The following is a 26,056-nucleotide window of genomic DNA, read 5'->3' as shown; positions in this document are numbered from 1 at the left end:
ATGTAATGGTACTGTCCAAAATGAAAGATGGACACATTCATTATAGACATTCAGCAGGGTAAGGATTAAGTAGCATTCCTAGTAAATATCGTGAATTGCCCCGCCGGTAGACTCCTCATATGTTAATTACGGTACATGATACAATCCGATATTGGTTCCTTTTAAAATGCACCCATTAAAGTGTCAACATATCAAACTTGTTCAGTTGAGTGACGTAGGAATGTATCTCAAAGAATCGTATAATGAGCATATTCGATAGTAACGATAATGGTAAGTATGTATGTATGTAACATATGTACTGAAAGTTTATTTCAATCTCAGTGAGATTTTTAGGTGATGATATTTTTGTTTTCAAATTAATAATATTAGAAGTAATCTTCATTGTATTTATTAGTCTCCGGCTTGTGAAATATGAGACTGAACACCATACTCACCGCATGTGAAAATGACACAAAAATTACGTAAAAATAGCACTCGCACTAAGTATAGGATATTATTCCCACATGGATATAATGGAAATTATGAAAATATGTCGTGGGAAAATAGGGTGGTTATAGTAATAAATGGTTCAAAATATGACAAAAAATGGATACCGCGATATATTTAAAAGTTCACGACATATGTTGCATACTTTTTATCACATACATAGATGATATAAAATATCAACGTCGTTTCATTTTAATGTTTATGAAAGCATGTGTACGTGATCCCAAAATATGACAAAACATGGCACAATTTGATCCGCCATGTGTACGTGATACCAAAATATGACAAAACATGGCACAATTTGATCCAGCGTTAATTTAAAAGTAAGGAAAATGTACAGTATTTCTCATGAAATATTCTGCATACAATATATTACATAGAAAACAACTTGGCTAATATGTACATCTTCCTCTTTTGAAGCTGCGTTAAGTATGCGGTTGATGCACTCGTACACACACATTTGTTATTAATGACATGGTCTGATTTAGTGACACAAACAGCAGTTCGGGCGAGACAAAAAACTTTGACGTTTGTTCAGTGTTGTTATATTTTCTGGTCCTTTGGGATCACGAAGTCCATTCAACACAGGTGTAATAGAGTTTCGCTTATTATAATAAGCCGGTGCTGTGGGCGTGAGAGGTGTTGTCATTTCATTATCTCTCATGAACAGACTCAGTCAAGCCGGATCTGCTATTATTCTTCTTGGTTGCATTCTTTGCTTCCAAAGGATCTTTTTACAGATTGCATTATATATTCTTATCTCTTCCGTAATGATTTTAGTAAACCTTGAACACAATGAAAATAGCTAATAATTGACTCATTCAGAAGAGTAAACAAAAGATGACGTAAAAGGAGCAGTAATAAAGTATGTATACCAAGGTTTTATGGGAATGCAAACAACGGTGTACGTAAATACAGATACAATACGTTTATTTATTTTTTTTTTTTTTTGTGTGTGTAAAATTTAAGAATAATAAGTTTTAATATTGGTATTGAAACATTTCTTGATTATAGAGAATAATTTGTCAGCACATCGTAAGACTGCGATGTCTGTCTCTTCATACAAATCGCCAAGTCTAAAATCTAGCACCTTCCTTATGTGTGCTTCTGCTAATATTTTATTTGTTGCATACGTTTCTTACAGCTCTTTTTAAAGATTTTGTTATAATCGCTTGCAAGTTTAGGCCATTTTAACATATTGTAATGATTGAATTTCAAGGAGCCTTACCAATCTGTCGGATAATGAACAGAATACCATTTGTTTATTTAGCAGAAATTCGCAGTATTCTTGTCATTTTGTTAACCACAATTAAACAGTTGTCACATTGAATTAATTTATTTAATAATTTAAGATCTCAAGTAGTGCGAAAATACATTCAGTTTCCATTGAATGTTTCCCCACATTGATATCTTAGCTGGTAAATAGATATACTTATCGTTCTCGAAATATAAAAAAAACAAAAAACTTTCGGCTAAACGAATTTCTCGCGTTACTGGAGTTGTGTGCTAACGCTGATATAATAAACTTTTTTGTTTTTTTTTGTTTTGTGTTTGTAATGCATGCACTAGTTTGTGTATCTTTTTCAAAAGGAGCAAAAAGAAAGCAAACAACAAACAAGATAATACAATGAATGAAATCATCGAAACATTCATGGTGAAGTTATTCAAAACTTACAAAAACTTCGTGAAACATTTACTCTATTGTTGAATAATTTAAAACTGTTCTGTCTCCGGATTTAGTTTGCAAATACAAAATTTTCGCAAACTCAGCTACCTTTTCCTCTAGTTTATTTTCCTCCAGTTTGGTATTGGCACTCACGCGGGAGGTCCTGTGGGGTTTTCTTCAGCTTTGTCAGTTATGGGTTAAAAAAACCAGTGGATCAAAAGAATATTGTATTTTAAATTGACTACATTGGATTTTGACAATATATCGCTTTTAGTATGTTTAATCGGCTTACTATCACCTTAAATATGGTTGCGTAACAATCGTTTACCAATATATGTGTATAATGGTTCTCACAAGCGTCCGGCAGTATCTATAGACCTTTTAAAATAAGCCCTTATTTTAAAGGTACTAGACAAAATGACGCAAAATACGAAACATTCAATACATATACAATGTTCGATTTAAACGTGTGCAATGTGAGAAAATTCATTTGCACGGACTGAAGACTGTGGTTGTTTTCTTTTGCCCAAAACAAAACTGATGCATCGTAGAATCAGACTTTCAAGTTCCAACTAAATTCAAAGCTACAATAATGAAACATATGCTAGATCGGCACCTTGATTATTGTTGTTTTAACAAAAAACTGTTTCCCGACTTAAATCAAACTTACAAATACGTTTGTGAAAAAAATGACCTAGATAATACACGCATCAAATTATTTTATCATGAGTATTATGTCAGTACTTATATTACATTAATTAAGATATAAAATGACATTTTATTATACCTTTAATTACAGAAAATGTGAGCTATCTGGTTTATTGCAGTTTTCATTGTACTTTCCAGACAATGCTTATGGCATCATAAACTCGAAATGACTGCTTGTTCTTAGTGTCCCATATGAATACAGAGCAATACCTTAGAAGCATTAATTAATTTAAGATACGTTTCCAGGGAAATACGTGAAACATAACGAGGGGTTAAAGCCAGAACGGTATAAGTCCACGTTTTACTGAAATCACTTTTTTAGACATTTTAATACTTTTTTTAAAGCTCCTTCTTTTGCTCTTATCTCTGGTACCATATTAGGTATGAAACCTTAGATATCAAAGAGAACCATAACGCAATAAGAGCTAATCATCAGTATTGTTGTATGTCAGAACGTTATAAGTGCATTACCATGAAAACCAGAAGGATTTAAGTGCATTTAGTTTTTTCTGGCGGTATACATTTTAATACATTAAGTAAGGTAAAAAATGTGCCAAAACAATACAAGTGCACTTAAACAATTCTAGCAGTAACACATTATGTTGATAATTCAAGATGCAAATGAAACATGTTCACTTAATACATTCTGGAATTAACACCTTTGGTTAATTAGGAAAGAAAAGACTTTCAGAACTTGTATCCACATGCTATATAATTGTTAACTGTAAACGGAAAATAATATTTTATTAAGGTTTATGTTATATTCGCATAATAACTAATATTGTTCCCTGCTAAAATTGTGAAAACTCTCCAGATTTAACAGTTTTCTGCCATATTCGTATATGAGCCGTGCCATGAGAAAATCAACATAGTGGGTTTGCGACCAGCATGGATCCAGACCAGCCTGCGCATCCGCGCAGTCTGGTCAGGCTCCATGCTGTTCGCTTTTAAAGCCTATTGGAATTGGAGAAACTGTTAGCGAACAGCATGGAGCCTGACCAGACTGCGCGGATGCGCAGGCTGGTCTGGATCCATGCTGGTCGCAAAGCCACTATGTTGGTTTTCTCATGGCACGGCTCATATATTAAATAGTTTTGGCAAAGAAAAGTATTAATGCTATGAGAGGGAATTATAAAAGGAGGTAAGTTACTATCAATTTTTTTGTCAAGCTTGTGCTGTGAACAGAAAACAAGAATTGACAAAGCAGGTGACAAAACAGTTGAGACTGTTTAATCGGGAACATAGTAAAATGAAAACCAGAGGTAGAGAAAAAAATTCAAACAAATTGAGCGCAAAACAAAACCAACCATCTGCAGTCAAAGTAGTTTTACTGACTCCATGTTCCATTGTCAACCAAAGTTTATTACATTTATAAAGAGAAAGTAAGGTTGCTACCGTTTGTTTTACTTCTCTTTGTCAAATTTAAGTTTAACATGTAAATTGTGGAAAATATCTGAAGAATAAAGAAACTCTTGTGAACTTTGAAGTAGGCATACATGTACATGAAATAATTTACTAGGACAGTAAAAGCACGTGTGTTTTCATTGTGATTTTTGTGAAAGTGAGTATTGTTGCTTTAACATTAAAGTGGGGGACAATCAAAATTGATAATTATTTTTACAGAATTTGCTATTTAGTGATAAAAGTGTTTAGTTGGTATAATTCAAAGTCAATTAGTGAGGCGTGACTTACCCGTTATCCTCGGTGTTTGCCGCAGTATTGTTATGAGCTAAAAGTTCAGACACACTTCAGTGCATAAAGTTGATCTATACTTGTTTGTCAGAAAATACTGTTGTTTATTTAATAACACTGATAATAATTTCAATGAAAACGATAAGAGAAATGTATTATTCAGTTTGTTTAGTATTGATTTTCACTTCCACCGTTTCAGTTTGTCAGTTGTTAAAACACAAAGTTCTATTTTGTTAAATTTTGGATATAAAATGGTTTAATATAATACTTTAAATTAGTTCATTGATTATTTTCACTTTATCAAAATAGGAACCACACAATTCTTCAAATATTAACTAAAAAGTTACCCTTGTTGATATTTTCTTCAAATCAAGGTGATTTTGATAGCCCTGACATTTTCAAGGATGGAATTATGATACCCCTGATATTTTTAAAGAGGGGAATATGATACCCCTGCAAAATTATGAATGGGATTTTGTAACATACTGTCTTTTTTCAGTGAAGGGAATTTTGATCAAGGAGATTTTATATACACTTGGCAGGCATTAGAAAAATCAATAACATAGAAACCATTGAGCAAGTTTTAAGTAAGCGAACATATGCAAACGGATAATGATTGTAAATGGAGTAGTAGTATAAATGAGGCAATAGAAGAGCAACGAAAGTAACTTCAGTAACTGTTACTGTACTCATATCCTGTCAGTCGGATAGAATTGTTAGAATGTCAAAAACAAAAAATCCTTCTGTTGTAGCATAATTTACCAGTGAGAGTTTTTCTTTCTATAAAGAGCATTGCAAAGTATGAATTCCAAAACAAAACTAAGATAAAAAGGGACAGAAAAGTGAAACAAAAACTAAAAGGTTAAAATTTAAAGAAGGTAAACCTACAAATAAATATATTTAATACAGTTTCGATGACCTATATTTTGAATGTATAAAACTGAAATCATCAAGGAAATGAGATTCTATAAAATCTGATTTACTGTCGATCTACAATGCAAAACTTCCCATTACATGTGTGTATACAAAAAAGAAAGGACTTCTTTAGCTTTGTTCTGATGGAACAATATCTTCAGAATTCCATCAGTATTTCAAGACTATTCATTCTGAAAAAAACAGCCAGAGACTGCCAGTCAGAACAAGACATGTTGGAATAAGTGATGAGTCTGATATTGAATAGTTATTATAAGTACAAAAGAGTTGTTTTGTTTTAAGAGGTACTTTATAGAAACAGATGGGAAAATATCTAGAACTGATTGTTGAAACTTTGTGTGGTGTAATTGTTATACAATTTTAAACATATTTTTTAATTTTATACACATTTTACTCAACATTTCTATTTGTACTAAGAGCACATATTTCCTTAGTCTGTGTAAATCATGACATAAGATTTGATGGTTTTGTTATAAGTGCACTTGTGATAGTACGGCATCCAATAAAATCAGCATTATTGCAATATTTCTAGAGTACTAAGTCCACTTAACATATTTGAACCCTCGAATTATTTTCCATTTTGTTGTAAGCCAGATTGAGTTAAGTACAGTTTTAACTATAAAACCAATTTGAAAAATGGACCTATACCGTTCTGGCTTTAACCCCTCGATAAGACATCTGCTTTTTCATAAATTAGCGGCACCATTACCACTTCCCGTATTTCCTGAAATGCAACGAAGAAAGGAAAGAAAAATATGCTTACAAAATAAAACTTTCAATTTTAAAGAGAATGATAAGTACTTACATATCTTACTCAGGATTCGATATATTGTTCTCATATGGAATTCCTTATGGAATAGATGTCTTAATAAAGTGGTTTTAAACTCATTACACGTTAAAATGAGGTTTTAGAATACATTTTAATTTGATTTCATGTTTAAGTGAACGGTACTCGAACAAACAACAAGTGTCTTCAACAATTCCTTTCTATCTTTTTAACTATGAAAAGTCAGAAATAGTTTCGCGGAAAGGGTGATAAATTGAAACTCATATTTCAGAAACGAAAACGAAAATTGACTTTTGTCTCAAATGACATTTCATTTTACACAAGTAACGTACTATTAACACAAAATAATAAATGTCTGTAAAATTTCATTGCGTGACAAAATGTTCCAAAGATATCTCAGACGAAGATCAAGGACGCTTCATTTCCTGGAACTTTACAGATATTATTTAGGAACTTATTCAAACACAGAGTGGCTAGGAGCGAGATCGGAGACATGTGACTTTACATAATATATATGGAAGCAACTACTATCAGAATACCTTCCGTGTTTAACTGCGTTCTTGTAAATACTTGTGCATTATTTTGTTTGTTTTTCTTTTTGTTAATTAATTCCCCTGGTTTCCTTATTTGTTCTTTGTATATATTAGTTAATTTTTTAATTCTTCTTTACATATTTTACTTCACGGACAGGCTAAATATCACCAAATAGAACACTGAGACGTCGTTACTGGTAGAACTAATGCACATGTTAGATGTACCAAAATGTAAAACGGTAGTAGTTATACTATTACAGTAAACCTCGCTTATAAGGAACAGCTTGGGACCTCTAAAAATTGTTGCTTAGAACCGAGGTTCCTTATATCCGAATAGCGAACTAGTTCCTTGTAACCGAGGATTGTATTACGAACACAGTTTTTATAGCGAACACTATTTGAATGACGTTTGAAAAGACCTATGTATTCACTTATTGGGCCGAAAATGAATCTTTATATGGGAAAGTTGCGAATCTAGGACAGGCCCTCTCCTGGAGAGATACTGCCTGCATGTATATGACTGAAATAGTGTTGAAACACGACATTAAACCTCAACTAAGCCAAAATATACGTCGGTTAGAATGCCGGTATATGAGTTTATTTTTTTACGGTTATTTCTATCTTCTGTTTAGAGAGGGATACATTATGACATGTTGCAGATACTCCCCTTACCTTGCTCGACTGCATGCTATGTGAATGCATCAACACTAATATAAAATAAGTCTTTAAATTGTTAAATTAGATTACCCATTAAAATTTAAAAGTAAGGTGTTTATGACATACTGTGTATTATTTTTACGACTAGACAATGGTAGCATACATACGGTTAAAGTGTAAATTATATTAATAGTTTTGCTATTCTCCATTTTAGCACCTGCTACATATTTTACAATTGAAAATTTGGTAAATTGGACTATTTGCCATTGTTAATCACGCGTAATTAACACATTTATTTAGGATAGTATTATCGTGACCGTGACCGAGACTGATTTTCGAGCACTATTGTTAACATGAAATACCTAATACATGTAGCTCTTGAACATAATCTTGAGTGAATATAAGTCTACTATCGTCTAGTAGGTAAATTTGGTAAACATTAAATACTGAAATTATATAGGTCTATTTTCTTTTTATCATGAATATCATAGCAGAGACTTCACATGCATGAAAGCGCGTAAAAATGCCGACGTAACTCTGACGTAATCAGCGATTTCCTGTTTATTCCCGGTTTTCCATCATTTTTATTCTTTATGTCTGTTCGCTATAACCGAGGTGTTTTCAATTGAATGTTGTACTTTGGGACTGGAAAATGTGATTCTTATAACCGAGTGTTCCTTATAACCGAGGATTTTTGCATTGAATAAAGAAGGAATTAGATCGGAGAATTGAAAACTGTTCCGTATAACCGAGTGTTCGTTATATCCGAGTTCCTTATAAGTGAGGTTTACTGTATACTGTCCTGTCCTTTTTATTCTTTCTTTTTAATTTTGACCCCTCATGCGATTTTACGCTTCTGTAGAATCTGCTAAAAATTATTGAAATATAATGTTTTATGGGCCATTAAAGTTGTTTTTCTCGATGCTCTCTCCTCCGGAGTTGCATTTGTGGGAAGTATGAGTTTTTTAACCCTTTAAAGTTTTTTCCCACTAACTACTCCGTGTGTATGCCACATAGTATTCCTTTATTTTGTTTGCTGTATACTTGTCGTGATAATTGTTCTCCTCCATCTATGATTTTTGTGCCAATGTCGATCGTTTACACATACATACATACATACATACATGCATACATACATACATACATACAAACATACATGCATTACATATAAACATACATTTTTTCTGAGGTAGTCAATCGTTTACATACATATACATGCATACATGCATACATACATACATGCATACATACATACATACATACATACATACATACATACACATACATACATACATACACACATACATACATACGTTTTTCGGACGTAGCGTTCTTAGAACGTGGCTGTTCTTGTTGCTTCTATACCCTTGTGTTTATAAGATGAAATACTGACTGTAATGTAATGGTTTGAGTTACATTTGCAGTGATTTACTGACATACAAAGAATATGCACAAGTGTGTCATAATTGAAAAAATGTACATGCAATACCGCACTATGTACGTTCATCATTTTCAGCTATAAATGCATATGATTAATGTAAATGCCCCCAGTCGCCCCCCCACCCCCCACCCCCCAAGAAAAGGACTTAACAATGATTGATACTCTTTTTGGAAAATAGTTAATATTAACAATATAAAAAGCTGCAGTATCTGCTGTTGTGATTGATAGACTGACACTTTGCAGGTGTCATGAGAAATTTAGGCAGCATCATTCACGTCTCGAGACATATTCAATGGTGACCCACATAATAATATACTTATTGAATAGCTTGTTGGTCAGTAGTAAACACTATTGCCCGAGATCCAAAAGATCGAGGTTCAAAAGGTTTGACTATTGACCGGCAAACATTTCAATAAATGTTAAATGTTGTTAGTACGATATTTGAATTACCGCGTAAATACCACACCCACTTGAACCAAGACAAAATGGAGTAAAAACTTACACGTCCGAAATTAATTTGTAATATACAGTGATCGGAAGGATGGGCATGTATGAATCTTATTATTAACTTATGTACAGGGAAACGTTAAGATATGTTTAGGCAAAGTACCTATTGTTGGATCCACTACACCCGTATCAGAGTTGTTCGTGTGAATGCGGCTTCATGTTGTAAGCTCTTAAATATAAATTACATATCAAAGCTCTCCGAAAGGTGTAACGATAGTTTTGATTAATGTCATGCTTCACGGCAAAGCAAAATCGACTTCATACGGAAGAACATTAGTGCCAGGTGTATGTTATTTATTATTTGTTCGTTAATATCTCGAAATTTCGAGTTACTAAGTCGAAATTTCGACTGACGTTTCTCGAAATTTCAAGTTACTGAGTCAAAACTTTGAGTTAGTTACGCGAAATTTTGACTATTTAACTCAAAATTTTAAGAGAAGTAACTCGAAATTTTGGGATATTAACTCGTAATTTCGACTTAGTAAAACGAAATATCAAGTTATTAAGTCGAAATTTCGAGTTTCTAACTACAATAGTTTACGTTGATATATAGATCCTGATGTATCCATCGGAAGCCCTACATGGTCATATGATTAAGATAACCGGGCAACGTTTGTCTGGAAAGTTTTCGACCTAGTCTAGCCCACATGGCGAGAAAATATAGCCATACCTTACATGAGCGGGTAGTAATGAGTCTGACCAAGACTGGGTACTTGAATAGATCTAGATTTTGAGGAGAGGTCATAGAAGGTGACCGGGAAATATTCAAACTTAGAATATTTCACTATTTTGACCATATCTGGATGGTTTTCGACCTAGTTCTAGTCCCTTACACCTGAACATACTATACATGTAAATGAAGGTATATATCCTGGATACAGTTTGAAATCTGGAGTAGCTCTAGAGGCTATGGGGTAGGTCATACATTGATGTACGGTAGTATATGTTCAAGTCGCTACATGTTGCAATCAATATAATTATGGATGTGTTGCTAGACGATTCAACTTCGAAGAGTCAAAAGTCCTCCGATACATTTTTGGCCTTTGACAGATGGACAGACGTTCAAATTTTGCGAATAAAAGGACGAGATACGAAGTCGAAATTTGAAGTTGATATCTCAAAATTTCGACTTAGTAACTTGAAGTTTCGAGATATTAACTCGAAATTTCGACTTAGCAAATCGCAATTTTGAGTTAATAAATAGCATACACCTTGCACTAATGCTCTTCCGTAACTTCATACTAAATTATCTATAATATTTATTTTCGAATAATTACTTGCGTTTAATAGGATTTTCTAGATAAATAGTCCCAGTTTGAAAGAAGCTGCTATTTATTCTACGCCCACTAGAAATATGCAACTGCTTTTAATAACATGGCTTTGTCAAAATGATTAATTGAAATATGTTCAAGTTTGTTGTCTGCTGTTTTATGCTTAATCTATTTCAGTGTCATAGGTGAGCCGATATAGCATCATTTGCGTCATGCAATAAACAAGTTCAGACGAGACGTATGAATGCATATTAATATCAATATGCATAATTGCATACTTTGTCTAATAACAAGTATAGTGTTTTTGGTTTGTGTCATTTAAGGACAAAAGTTGCAGTTGTTGGCTGTAATAATCTATGAAAGAAAGTCTATAGATGTTTGACAAGTTCTTTATATCCATCTAAGTTGGTTATGAATAGTATGTAACAATTTTCGCAGTCCATAAATGTAACGTCCCAACAGTTATGTTTTTCAAATAAACGTCAGAAATCGTTATTATCATTGATTCAGCTCCTAGTGCCATAACAATTATTGTATTGCGCACTGTTGCAAATTACAGTGTGTTGAAGAAAAATATATGTATTCATTCTGAACTGCTCGTTATTTTTTATTTACCCTTTTACATTGTGTTGCCATTCCGGTTGAATATTTTTTGTCGTTTTTGTTGTTGATTCAGTTCATACGTTTACAATCATGTACTTACGTTTGGTGTCAAACAAGAATATGAACGTTCGATCAGAGGACATGCATAGTTCTTTTTTCTTTGTATAAATAAAAAAGCACACATTTACAGAAATATTTATTAATTTTCATTACACAGTACATATATGTTAGTCAATATGATGCTTGTCATTCTAGTTATACAAATAAGACAGTTAGTGTAAAAGTAATGTCACGTGACTTTAGAATAATGTGCTTGACGGCTAACACTATAAGTCCATTTTCAGTCATCTTCATAACCAAATCAATAGATAGAAATATTGAGTAGATGTTGGTAATTCAGGTTGAATGGTAAAGGTGGACAGGTGCTGGGTATAGTGCATTACCTGCTCAGACAGAAATTTACAAGGAAGTCAACCAAAGGGTTATTCAAAACTTGACTTTAAAAAATATATGTACATTAGAAAAGAAGAATTTGCATATATTATTTTTAAATAACTTGTTTATTTGATTTGGGTTCAGTGCCGTTTTTCAACAGTATTTCAGATATATAATGGTGGGCAGTTAACCTAATTAGTGTTCTGTTAAAATCTGTTCTCTGCAGGTAACTGCCAACGTCCATACATAAATCAAATGTGGAGGACGCATGATTTCAGACACAATGTCTTTTATCAAATCGTCACAAAGAACATACGCCCCACCCGGGCATGAAACTCACGACCCTGCGATCCGTAGATCTGGCTCTCTTTATTGAGCTAAGTGGGCGGGCTTCTTAACCTTATACCGTAGGGAAATACTCAGTCCGAATGTCTTTAGATAATCGCTTAATTTTACAAGCCCCCAAACGCCCAACCCACCCCCCACCCCCTCCCACATTTACATCCTATTATGATTTAATGATTTAAAGCAACAGTTTCATACATACATGTATGTTAAAGCAGTTCATTTGTTGAAAATGTACAAAACATTGAGAAAAAATGAAATGGGGACTCTGTGCTATGTCCAGCACATCGAAACTAAAAACAGAGATACCGAGCGTTTAAATACCAAAATAGCGTTATATACTAAGTGTATCTAAAGAAAGTGTATCGGATGTCATAATATTTCATATAAAATTATTTTTATTAGAATTACCGGTTAGCTGTAGTTGCGTTTTAAAAATCTAGCAATTATCATATTAACTAGACGTCTCTGTCTTCTCATGTTAGGTAGGTGTTATGATATTACGGTTGCCTAGGTAACATTTTATTTGTAAACTATCGTAAAATTTCATGCGTTGTAGATAATTTGATACGAAATTGTCTATTTTATCACAGATTTGCGATTTCATGTGCGGTTGATGTAGATTGCATATAATGTGAGTAAACATCGCAAGCATTGTCTTCTATATTTTTATCAGTATCGTCTACAATATACGCCTTGTATTTTGACTTGACAATATTAAGGATGATTCGGCGTTCCATTACACGCTCCCTAGCCTCAAGTGCTTCTGACTTTCTTTCATATTGTAACCGTCGTTTTCTGTAATTATGAAAGAGAGACATTATCTAAAGAACCTAAACAAGCAGTAATCTTACAATTTACATTTTTGCAAGTTACATTAACGGATCAAGAATTAAAACATGTGGGTAAATGCTTAACCTAAAAAACTGATAACACATATGCAGATATATTGCAATGCCTGTATGATATATTTGCACATGTTTTCTTTATCAGTCTAAACACATACCATTTTCGCGGACTTATTTTTTGCTGATAAAATTATCAGTTTGAGTTAATCATAAAATTGGTAACAATCTACGGATACATCATGCACATATTAATTGCTCACCTATGATAACACCAGAAGTTAATGGCTAGAAAAACTAGACACGCAACTGTTATGATGACGTATGGTAACCATAGCAAAGACTGTTCTGTTTCCTGATACTTGTCTGTAGTTGTCACATTCAGATATGGCGTCATCTATGGTTTCTCCTCATTGTCTGCAAGAAAATGAATATATAGATGATTATTAACAGCTCAAGTTGCAGAACAAGCGAGTTCAAATGAAATCACGTTTAAGGACATAGCGGAGACACGGGTTAACTGTTAGAACATCAGGTGAAACTGGTTAACCATATATAACTGAAATAAAGTTAAACCAAAAATACATTATAGCTTTTAAATGACCATTGAGCTTTTATTGGTAAGATTTTTCGGGAAGAGGTTTCGACCTACAAACTGATTATTAAAAAATCACAAACATACTGACTGTTTATTAGAACTTTTATATCTATCCCGATTCCCGAAGTGAAGTTTGTGTGTTTAATCGTATTTCTTTTCAAAGCTTGATGACAATGTTTATTTTTGTTTTGCATTACTTGCTATACTTTAAAGACTACAAACAGATTTGTGGTCATTCAAAGCAATTTTAAAAAAACATTATCTAAAAGTGGAAACTTCACAGGTCGTTCAACACGACAAAAACAAAATTGTTGATTGAGCCTGTTCAGTAACGGTTGTGGAAATGCAGGCTACCGTCCACGTCCTCTAGTCCCGAGTTATCATTAATAAAACAGAATGAAGAACCAAGTCAATGATTCGATCACTACATGTAATAGGGTGGAAGTTAACACTATTGTGTTTGCAAAATCAATTTCGATGAATATACTTTCCTCTCCAGAAAACTTAATTATTTTTGTCTATAATTGATGAAATATAATTTTCACTTCACGTGTAGTTGAGTTTTAGTCAACTTTGAGAATATATTAATAAGCAAAACAGTGTCAAATAAATGTTCAATTATACTTTTATAAAAACCTAACGTATGGATTCACACACTTTAAACAGGCAACTAGAACTCCTACCCAAAAACAAATCGAAAAATTGCCATAAATATACTAAATTTATGAATACCATTGCAATTGTCTAAGACATGATTATTCCAAAGCATACTATTAAAAAGACCATGACATCAAGTTGAACATAATATTTATAATTTTAGTACTTAATGGACAGCACAATTATTTCTCTAAAATAACTTCCCTTTCCTGGTGTTTAGAAATGCCACGAATGGCAAAACTGTCTAAATTTCGGATAAATAATGAAACTTGAGACATTAAATATAAAATAAGACCGTTGTATATAATTATGTCCTATCAAAATGATAGCCTCAATCTATTTGTTATAGTTTTTAGTGTTTTCGTTGTTTTGAAGCAGTGAGTATATCATTTTAATTTCACTGACATAATTCAGTATGTAAACGATAGTTATAAAATAGATGATATTCAGCTTCCTTTATTCTACGTACAATTGTGTGCATATCATATATTGGCATGCAAAATCACATTAACGTATTTTTTCTCTTGTAATTCAAAGTGGCAAGGAATTAACTTGAAAAAGTTCACTCTTGCTGACAACACCAATTACCTGATAAGCAACAAATTTTCCATATCAAAATTTATTCATCCATTGTCCAGTCATTTTTATTTCTAAACACCAAAATAAAGTTTGAAGTATATACAGTATTTCTCACAAAACGTATTCATTTCGCACAAACAGTATAGCGTCAATAAGATTCCAAGATCCTTTTGCTACAACGGCTTATTTTCTTAATATGTATGCAGATGTCTCGTAACCAAGAAACAGTGACACATTATCAACAGCGGACCGATGGAAATTCATTAGCGCATATCTCAGGACAGCAGTAAAGCGATCTTAAGAAGCATTATAACACTCTGAGAAAATACCATAATATGTCCCACTTGGCTCTGCATATATTTAGATACATGACAAAATCAGATATCGGTAAATGTATGAGAGCTTGTTGAACTCAGTTCGTCTTTATTTTATTTTACGTATTCTTTTTCTTTTCCCTGCTTTTGTTTTTTGTAAATTGCATTTACGAATTCTCCTTAAAACAACCGCGGTCTCACCAATGACAAGATAGTAGCCGATTCATATTCGTATACATGATGGTAACAGTAACCATTCGACATATTTGTACCGTTCTGGAATCCAAAGTAAACAGTAGTTCAAGATCTACGAGGGGTGCTCAAGAAATACATAGAAATTGTTTCTTCACATATTGGCACAAATCGATGGATCTTTTATACAATGTAGATAAAGGGAATTGTAGCTGATATACAATCGAATAAATGATAAGTAAATGCAGCACCATATCGAAATATTGGTGAAAGGCAACTATCATGCGGAATATTTAAGAACAGGATAAGTAACTATTCGGAACAGAAGAAACTACTCGTCGCAAACGTAGGGGATAACAATTTAAAGTTAATGCGAAGATTTGGAAATTCGAAGCCAGAAAGGTAAACTGATATGATGCTGAAGACATTATATTAGTCCACTTCGTACATAATACCGTAGCATACACTATTTCCGGATGCGATATTAAACTCCACGAATGGATAGTTTTTAATGGGAATGTTTCGAAATTTTAACAAAGTGCATTATTATACTCTTTTTGAGAGAGTATCATGTTGATATTCCAATAAAATAACATAAATAGGATCGCCAAGATGAAATAAAACTGCTTTCGACATCTTATATCATATCTCTGAAATATTGGTTTGCTTGCAGACGTTCTAAAGAATCAGACACTCCAATGCTTTTACATGCAGGCATTTATTTTGACATCAAATTCTTATTGAGTGGTATCTATGTCTTTGCGAACCTTTCGATTTATTTCCTGATTGAAACTGAATTCATTATATCTTTCCTAGGTATTTATTATTGTCATTCATGTCAGGATTTGTGTTGAGCCCGAAAACCTTGTTTGTCTCAAGCCTTCTGAACGGTAGCTCGCATTTCCACTACCGCCTATGAACAGGCTCAATCAAAACGAACTTGCAACATGTTCGTTTATATCGTGTTGGGTGACCTGTGGTTTTCCACTCTTTTCTTCTATTTTACTGCATGGTTGCACGGATAAGAATTCAACAGGATTTATTTTCTTTTGTATCGCTATTATCTGTTTTAATAATAATTGCACTGTGTAAAACTATACATGTAAATTTGCACATTAAAACATCTCCACCGCAGATCGAGCTTTTGATATCCAAAACAAGATAGAATTACAATTAGGTATTTCATGCTGCTAAATATTTTTATCACGTCGTTCAGTCAAAAATTTGGTTGTTAATATGTAAACAGTGACGTATTAAACATGTAAAGTGGATTAGGTAATTTAAAATAAAAAAAATCTATCAGCCATTTAATGTAAGCCTGAGTTCAAATTTCCTCATTTACCCTTACAACTTCGTTTGTGAATTAACATACACTCAATTTACTTCAAAATGAATGCCACTGTGTCAGCAGGGTCATGTTCTAGGAGCGACCACTTCAGAAGGAAAGCATGACATATTCTAAAATTAATAATTTCTACATAAGTAATACAATACAAAATTATAACAAACATCTGAGACAGATCACTATGCCACAATGCCGCATTAATATTTAAAGAGATGATAAATATCCATGTTGTGCATCACTGTTGTAGACATCATTTATTTAATTTAATTTATTTTTTGTTTTGGTGTTGTTATTGCATAGTCGTAGTGTGCAATTTATTTCGAAATAAGACAGAGGTGTATAAGTCAGTCTGAGTGGGTGTGGGTGTGTGCGTTCGGGTTTGACGTCTTTTTCTACATAAGTTTATGCCGTTTAATTTTAATACGTTACACAGCTGTTGATTGTATATTTAGTGATTTACGTAAACAATATTTTATTTCTTACAGCTGAGCATGATAAATATTACTTGAGGAGGAAAACACGAGCACGAACACAAAACTAACGTTTCAAAATACACTATAAATGTAGAACGTTTTACATGTAGATATAGTTACGATGAATTATTCCGTATAATATACAATCATTCTTACTGTACTTTCCTTGAATGTGACTTTTCCTGTTGGACGATGTACTTGCTTTTTATCTGGATGTACAGGTATAAGGGGGAACATTAAAGCGTAATATCATATATGGCGACACTTGACTTGGAAACACACGGGTGTTCAGTTCACCCTTTTTCAAATGGCATGGAGTGCCCGATAAACAAATTGTATTCACAATATATTTAGATATAGACTGGCAAACAACGGATCAACGTAATTACAAATAGATTTTTAACTTTTGTCGTAAGTTTGATAAACTAAACAGTATGTTTTTCATATCTCAAGACAGATACATCTGTTTTGTATCTGATGTACGGCTTATTATTGTGTATGGATTTCTGAAATTTTTGCATTACAGCACCAGATCGGAGTATTGGTGCATGGTGTATGAAATACGCTGATCTTGATTTTATCCTCAATAATGTTGAGGACCTGACACAGCTTCAAATAAAGATAAATTAAATTATATGTAAATGTTCACAGCCGTAAGCCCTGACATAGTTATACATATTCAATGTTCATGCGAAGTGTTTATTTATAGCGAATCATAGATATGTTGGCAGTTATGGGTGTTTCGTTTTCATTCAGAACAAAATAGGAAGAGTTACATAGTTGATTTAATTCATATCTTTGTTCTAGCGGGTCATACTAACGACAAGATATACTTCTATTCCAAGCCACTACTACCCGTGCTGATTTGGGTCAACTGTATTTAACTTATGAGACACCTACTGACAGTTAACCTCGTTATTTTATAATTGCTTTTTTTAAATGACAAATTTTCAGGTAAAAGGTAAGCAGGCAATCGTAAACCGTAATTTACCTAGCTGATGGCTTAATAAACTCTCTCTCTCTCTCTCTCTCTCTCTCTCTCTCTCTCTAAACATTAACAAAACCGGCCTGTGATTGGACTCAAATTTTCCACCTTCCGTCTGCGTTATTGATGTCTTATTTCTAAGAAAACTGCAGTTTTATATGTTATCTCTTGTCAGGAATTATATATACTATACTACCATCCCGTAAATCATATATAAAAATATTTTCTCATACATACATAGTTTTTACATACATACATACATACATACAAACATACATACATACTTACAAGTGAAACCAGCTACCTTTCTGAAAGACAATGTTAGCTCTATACATCACATGAAATGTTAAAGCCAAAGGTAGCTGTAATACGACTGCCAGATTCTCACGATTCTTTAGATCAAAGGGCTTTGGAATAAAAAATATACTAAGACCTATGTATGTCTAATAATCATGCAAAATTAAGCTTCAGAGAGCAGTTCAATATATATTATCCAAGAAACAGGATTACAACATCAACAACATGCCTACAGTAATTCATTAGGGAAAGTATCGGAGACAAACTAAATTTCTCTTGAGTGGCATCAAAGAATTCTTAGAAAATACGGAAAGCTTGTCCGCTACACACCCAGTATGTTAAGAATCATGACCAAACCAGATATCGATTTCAAGAATTGATCTTGGTAAACTCAGAGTGCGTTTAGCTGATTTTAAATTATATTTGTTTGTCTTCGGAAATGCCACGTTTTTGTCTTTTAAACGACTCGTCCATATATAGATAGAAATGCATGTTCGTAGCCGAGCATTTTATGTTCAAAATATTAAATGAAAATATACTTTTGCCCAATGTGTCATTAAAGTTAAAGTTATACGGGACGTCCATTTCTTTTATGCAAAACTGTCTATACAGAATAGCATACTTAATATGTTTAGTTTTCATATGGTTTTGAATGGATATCCAGAAGAAATTAGCTAACACTTAAACATTAAAAAAGTTACATGATCAATACCTGTATGCTTACCAGTAGGACTACTTATCAAGGGAAATTTGATATGTGATAGCATTGAGGAACTTCACAGATTATTTTCGAATTATCTAATCTCAAAATATACACCAGTGCATAAGTCTAAATGAAATGTCAAAGTCTAAATGAAATGTGAAATATTCGAACGTCACATTTATTTGTTTATTGTTTATTTGAAATTTTATCTTGACCGACTGGTTTATTTGCCGCTATAGGATTACTAATATTAATCACTCTCGACACCTCATTCCTGATGGTATCCATCGCCACGAGGGTATGAAAGAAGAGCCCAGTTTCCCTTTTAATGCTGAGCTCCAAGCAAGGGAGCTACTGGTACCATTTTTCACGTCTTTGGTATGACGCGGCCGGGGATCGAACCCACGACCTCCCGCACTCGAAGCGGACGCTCTACCACTAGGCTATCGAGGCGATTATATTTAACGTATAGTCTACATAACTTCAGATTGTAGATTACGGATATTGCTGAAACAGATATTATAGTTATTAATAGATGCATTTTTTTACAAATCACATGTCTACTTTCGACTATTAGTAAAGTACTTCAAGTCTTCTAAACATCTCTCTCTCTCTCTCTCTCTCTCCCTCTCTCTCATACAAGGTCTCTCATACATTGGGAGTCTATTGTTTGTTATAAGTCTAAAGTATTTGATTTAAGAGTATAAGTCCTATTGCTATATTCATGCATATCACTATAGAGGAAACACGACAAATTAGAAAACTGTGTTGTGGAAACGTGACCAGAATAATTGGTGCTGATTTTTTTACTTCCGTACGCCTACAAAATTACAAACGGCTGTGATTGTAGTGTTACACAATCGATATTTCATTTAAACATGTATGGGGATAACAGAAGAGAAATATCGTTTCTACATTTATTCAAATGGTTTCATTTTTTCTTTTCTGCAATGTTGCTTGTGTACCCTTTTATACCGTTGTTTTTGTTTTCATATACACAAGAAACAACATCATAGTTATAGAAAGCGTAAATCTTAAGCTAAACCGTCATTGCATTGTATTATAAAAATAAAGTTATTTAAATATGAATTATAAATCAGGATACATTTTAATATTCAGTATTGATACTGATAAATTTAACAAACCGCAAAATATCATTTATAAATAAAATAGTTTTACACTTAACATAGTATTGAAAATAGTAAAATTCTTCCATATTAGATATAATTAGTTAGTCGTTTTTTTAACGACGAAACAGTCATCTTCAAAGAATAAATTAGCAAGATGTACTGCTCTGTAGATATTCAATTTAAGTCTTTCAATTACAATGACGGCCACAAATACAATTTATCCTTTGTATTTATATTATCTATTTGTATATACATGTAACAGCTTTAGTATTGTTTTAAAACTTCTTCAAATATAAACATATACGTTGTCCGTAAAGCTAACAAATAATTACCTTCACTTTGGCACACAACGTCAACATCCTTTCCATCTTGCCTACACGCGATAAACATGATAAATAAACAACGTTTATATGATAACAATATCTTAGTGCTACTACGGAAACATTTTGCTGAATTATTATTATTATATATATATCAAATGTAAACAATAGATTGTAGTCCAGTAAATATTTACCTGGGAAACTGTGTTACAATGTCAGCGTAAAACAGTGGTAACTCATTAGCGCAAGTCTCAAGAAAGCAATAGCTTGTCCCTCTAGACTTCTCATGTTAAGATACATGTGAAAATCCGATATCGGTAAATGACGTTTCCTCAAAGAATCACTCGTTCAGTAGCCAATAAATTAAGCTTGTAAAATTGCCGATAGAAGAAAGAAAGAAAGTGGGCTCACCAACTTCATTCCGCTTCCTTGTTTTGAATTCTATTTTGGAAACAGGTTAATTGTTTTCGAAATGCTAATATCCTTTATATTTTAATAGCTTTTCTGAAAGAACGTAACAAACACTCATAATCTTGTTCTTTGAATAGTACGCCTGTATAAACATATAAAAAAATTCTGTGGTTTATTACTGTAAAAACTTGAACGATATTTTGTTTTCTAAATATATTTAGAATTGATTACTTCCATTTTTAAACATACATGGCTTTGTTCTTGGACATAACATATTGACTGAGTGGGGTTAATTGATTAACAATCCTTTCAAATAATTCAGTCGTATACGAACAAGGTCTAAAGAAATGTAAATAAAATTGCAGCCATGTTTTTTTTTCTTGCATGATTTTATGTGTGCTTATCCTTGATTATTTCAAGGCTGACATTCTTCATGAATTTCTTGGACCGGTAGGAATTCATCATGATTCTTTGTGTATTGTTTCTTCTTTTTGTTTCTATTTTTATTATTTCTTTTATTTTTTTTTTATTTATTTTTATGTTTTTGTTGTTTGATTTTATGCAAGTTCACTTGAAATTGAGAGAGTCTAAACACAACACTAGCTTTTTGCATCGATTATATAATTATGTTTCACAAAATGTATGCTGTTTTAAAAATGCATGTGCTATAGATCAATTAACGTAAAAGTAAAACCTTACAATATGACTTCTTTTATAGCGTATGAACATCAGTCGTTCAATCACAGAATATTTCTTTTTAAAAGCTGTGAATGATAATAACAACTATTTTTAGCAGATTATTTATGCAATGTTGTATTCTATGTTAATCATATTTGTTCTTTAACAAGACAGCCATGAATCTTGAGGTTGTCAAAATCAATAACCAAATACTCAACAAGTTTGATAAGATCTTTCTTGTTGGCAGAAATAATGGATAATATGTGTACTTGAAAAGTATCTTTAGTACAACTAATAGGCGGCATTATATTGATAACAAGATTCGCCTTTTTGATCTACTTGACAATGTATTAGATTTTTTGGATTTTTCGTAAAGCTGAGTCATGAATTATGCTAGAAAAATTGAGACTTCAATGATATTTCGGCAAAGATTTATAAAAATAATATCAATTTTTCGTTCAAAGACCATTACTGAAAAGTAAATTTTGTACAAAACTCTAGTATATAGAGCACTCTTCCTAAAGACATACATCGAGTGAACACTTTTTATTCTAGACATAATGTCTTTTTTAAAGCATTATATCCCCCAGATGCAAAAGATTGTCATCAATCATTCCATGCATGTTCAAAACCAGTTTTGATCTCTTAAAGCATTACAAATGTTAAACAGGATTCTTAGATGATAATGGACTTATTTGTAATAGACGCTGCTATTTGCTTTTACCACAATCTGTAATAAATTCTCATTGGTTGTCATGTTACTGTTTGGAAAATCTATTTCAGTGTCATTCGAGTTCTGTTCAAAACTGATTGATGTTGTCACGTAATAAACATGTTTTATGTCGTTCCGTTCAGTACAAAACTATTGTATATTATGATCATATTTTGTTAAGACGCCTTCTTTATAGAAACCTATTGATTTCTGACAATGCCAGAAGTGTGGCTCTTTTAAAATGCTCTTAAAGCTATGTACATAACATTGTATAGATTAGCATGACTGAGTTTTTTTCTCAGCTTATGCTGGATTGTCTACAATTGTAGGAATAGTACTACATATCCATACTAAGATAAAATTAAATCTCTGTTCAATAAAGTGTTTTATAAATTATCCTTGAAACTCGTATTGCTGTTTGAACTGCATCAGCCTGCAGATATTTCAGGGATGACCAGAGTTCATAGTTTTACCTAGTTAATAAATAATGTCTATACACTATATAAAATTTCCAATTAGTCACACTTTTTATTTTTTTGTTTCAAAACTAAGACGCTAATGACCCTAAAATTATGCCAAAATAATTTTGTCTATGTCCTTGATCAATCCCCGTTCACTAAATAGATAAAACTTTTGTTGCAAGCACTGAGAGGTACGTGTAATCTGTAACGATAATACAACTTAAGAAAAACATCAAACTTGGCGGAAATATCAATCATAGAGTGCAGCCGTGCCGTTGGTATGATTGTACCCCTGCTATACAGGTGAGGACAATTTTGTGTTTTGTGGGGGAAAATCGATAAAATCGCTTTAAAAGGTATACAACAAATTATTATCTGTACCAATGCCTATGGGAAAGGTGAAGCTGACCGCTGACGGCGTGTTACAACATTGAGGCAAGACAGGTACATCGCTTTGTCACACTTAGTGATAATTTTTTACCCCGACAATCACGACTGTCTGACGTATAACAAGCAGACATGGTCGTGATGTTACGCCGCAGACCATTCGTAACCGGCTTCCAGACGTCAGTTTGTAAAATCTTGATGCTCAAAGATTGTCGCGGTGACCTTAACATGACCACTTTTGTTCTTTATGCTAACAGGTTTGGTAGCGGCTTTATTATGGTGTGGGCGGGTATCTCGATGCACACTAGCACTAATGTCTTACTTGTAAACAGTGACCGTAATGGAAGGCGCTACCAGGAGCACATTATACTTCTGGTTCTAGTCCCTCATCTAAGACCTGCCAATTGTGGAATGGGTTTATCTCAGGACAACTCCCCACTTTCACAGCAAGAGTGACCCAACAAATGCTGCCAGATAACAACATTCGAGCTGAGCCATGGCCTGCAAAACGTCAAGCCTGAACCGGATCAACACGTTTGGGACTTGAAATACCAAATAAGGCATGTATTTGCAACTACGGCAAAATCTTCGCGGTCTTTTGCTATTGTTAGCTATTCTGCTATTGTTAAGCAGGCATGGAATGCCATCTATCAGCTATATATTTACAGGGTTATATCAAGTCAGTGAGTTATTGCTGGTCAAGGAGGTCATGCTTAGTATTAAAATTATGTTACTTTTACATTTGAAGGTGTTTGTTCTTTCGCTGTTATTAAATGTTAACTGTTTGTCAAAATGGATTAATTATTTTTAGGAAATTAGTGTAATGTTTTTGTTTTTTTTAATCTTATTCACTGTGTCCAAAGAACGGTCAATAAAACCAAGGTGAAATTTTGTTCAGTGTATCTTGTAACAATTTCTTGCCTGAAAAACATACTTTATCTTATTTCAACCAATGGCTTAAAAAATATCCTAGCACTTCACGGTACAAATGAAGTAAACGGCGGTTTAAACACCCTAATGACCTATTGTAACAGTCTTTTTCTATCTTATAATTCGCAAATCTAAGACTAAAAAAATGTTTTTGTCAATATTTCTACTTCGTGGTAAAAAAAACAATTTCATCTTAGAGATGCAATAAGAATTCATTCTTTTTTTTCTATATAATGTGTGAATGTGTTTTATATCCAAACACTTTGCACCTAGAATAACATGATGGTTCCGGAATATCTGAAAAATTTGGGTCGTTTCTTAGTGAAATATTCAACAGCTTCATAAAATACATATAAAACACTTCAAACAATAAGAAACAGAATAATGTTATTTCTTAATTCTTGAATTAAAAGTGTTTTTTTTTTCCTTTTCTTTATTGAAATACAATGCATTTTCATATTTTAAACAACGCATTGCCTTAACTGCGAAAGGGGACATTGACAGTATTCAAAAATAAGAAAAACAATTTAAAACTCTTTAAATTCGAGATTGAAAACCGATCTCTTGCTTAGAAAATATTTTTAACGTAGACAATATGTAGTTAAGGTTTAGTGCTTCAGATAACTTTCATTTTTTCCTAATTTTTTCTACAGAAAAATTGTTGTAAATTAACTGCTCCGGACATACTGGTTTATTATATGCATTAATTTTTCATTATGCGACAATAGGTTTATTTTATTAAATTTTCCCTGACAAAAGCAGTTTCATAAATGCAAATTTGCCACTTCGTTTAAATATAGATATTCCATTTCATTAAATAACTAGATACGCAACAGTTTAAATGGAATACTGTTACACAGGAAACTAAATATAATCAGGCATCTGTTTTATTACATGTTTGCGACTCCTTGTCCATTAGATGTTATTTGCATAGAATTTGAATAACTCGCTCACTTGTCTGAAGTACTTCAGATTTTCTCTCATATTGTAACCGGCGTCTCATGAAAGCATAAAAAGGCGTATACTCGAAACTGTTTATTTTTAAGAATAAGCGACGATCTTGTGGTTAAGAGTTCAACTATTCAACCCAAAAGTTATTAATACGAATGAAGTGTTGAAGGTTTAAATTTCAAAAAGCGACAAAACAATAGCAGGCACATTGCAACTTGTGACGTCTTTATAACAGAAAAACATATGAAGTAGCCTAGGAATCGGATCTGATAATATCTATTAGTTACTTTCTACATATTGACGATTTCATAAACCCAATGGATGACAATTACCGCTAATAAGTGCAAATTGAGCGGGAGCTTAATGCTTAGATATTTGGTATAATTCAATTTGACAAAACACGAATTATTAACGATTTCCAAGACTAAATAATTATCAAGAACAAATTATACATTTCGTTCCTATCTACGACAAAAAGTCCCTAAAATACTTTTAGAAAACATGAACGGTTTAAGCTTGGCACATAACTGCTAAACGTAGATAGAAATTATGAGGAAAATATGACAGTGACTAACAAAAATGAGCCTAACCATCATATTGCTTGCAGACCAATAGTGTACGTAACATATGACAACATCAACAACTCCATAGGAATATATATGACCGCTATTCTGAACAAATAGTATTGGAAACCTTTAGTTTATCATATATAATGATGCTATATGATATTTATGAATTTCAGTAAACGCCATGTTACGATGTTACGCGTTAATTGATAGATGTTAAAAAATACTTAAAACAAATGATGTTCATTTAAATGACTAAGATATGACGAACAGAGGCATGTTCATATACAAATGTACCTAACAATACTTACCTAATTAAGATAACCCCAGAAGTTAATGGCAAGGAGCGAAAGGCACACAACTGTAATAATAACGTATGGTAACCATTATAGTAACGACTGTTCGACATTCTGATACTTTTCTGTCGTTGCTACACATTATAATATATGTCGTCATTT

General features: G+C 32.8%; 1 long non-coding RNA gene across 1 annotated transcript; it reads right to left on the bottom strand.

Moving 5' to 3' along the window:
* Positions 1–12,231: 12,231 nt before the first annotated feature.
* Positions 12,232–20,778, bottom strand: LOC123539403 (uncharacterized). Its single transcript, XR_006683970.2, has 3 exons — positions 20,697–20,778; positions 13,173–13,326; positions 12,232–12,862 (listed from the first exon to the last, which is right to left on the bottom strand). It is a non-coding gene; the product is annotated as an uncharacterized LOC123539403 (long non-coding RNA).
* Between the last annotated feature and the right edge of the window lie 5,278 nt (positions 20,779–26,056).

Source organism: Mercenaria mercenaria, chromosome 18 (genome assembly GCF_021730395.1).
Source record: "Mercenaria mercenaria strain notata chromosome 18, MADL_Memer_1, whole genome shotgun sequence".
Taxonomy (NCBI): Eukaryota; Metazoa; Mollusca; class Bivalvia; order Venerida; family Veneridae; genus Mercenaria; species Mercenaria mercenaria.
Note: the sequence above shows the minus strand (reverse complement) of the source record. Positions and strands in the feature narration are given on the sequence as shown.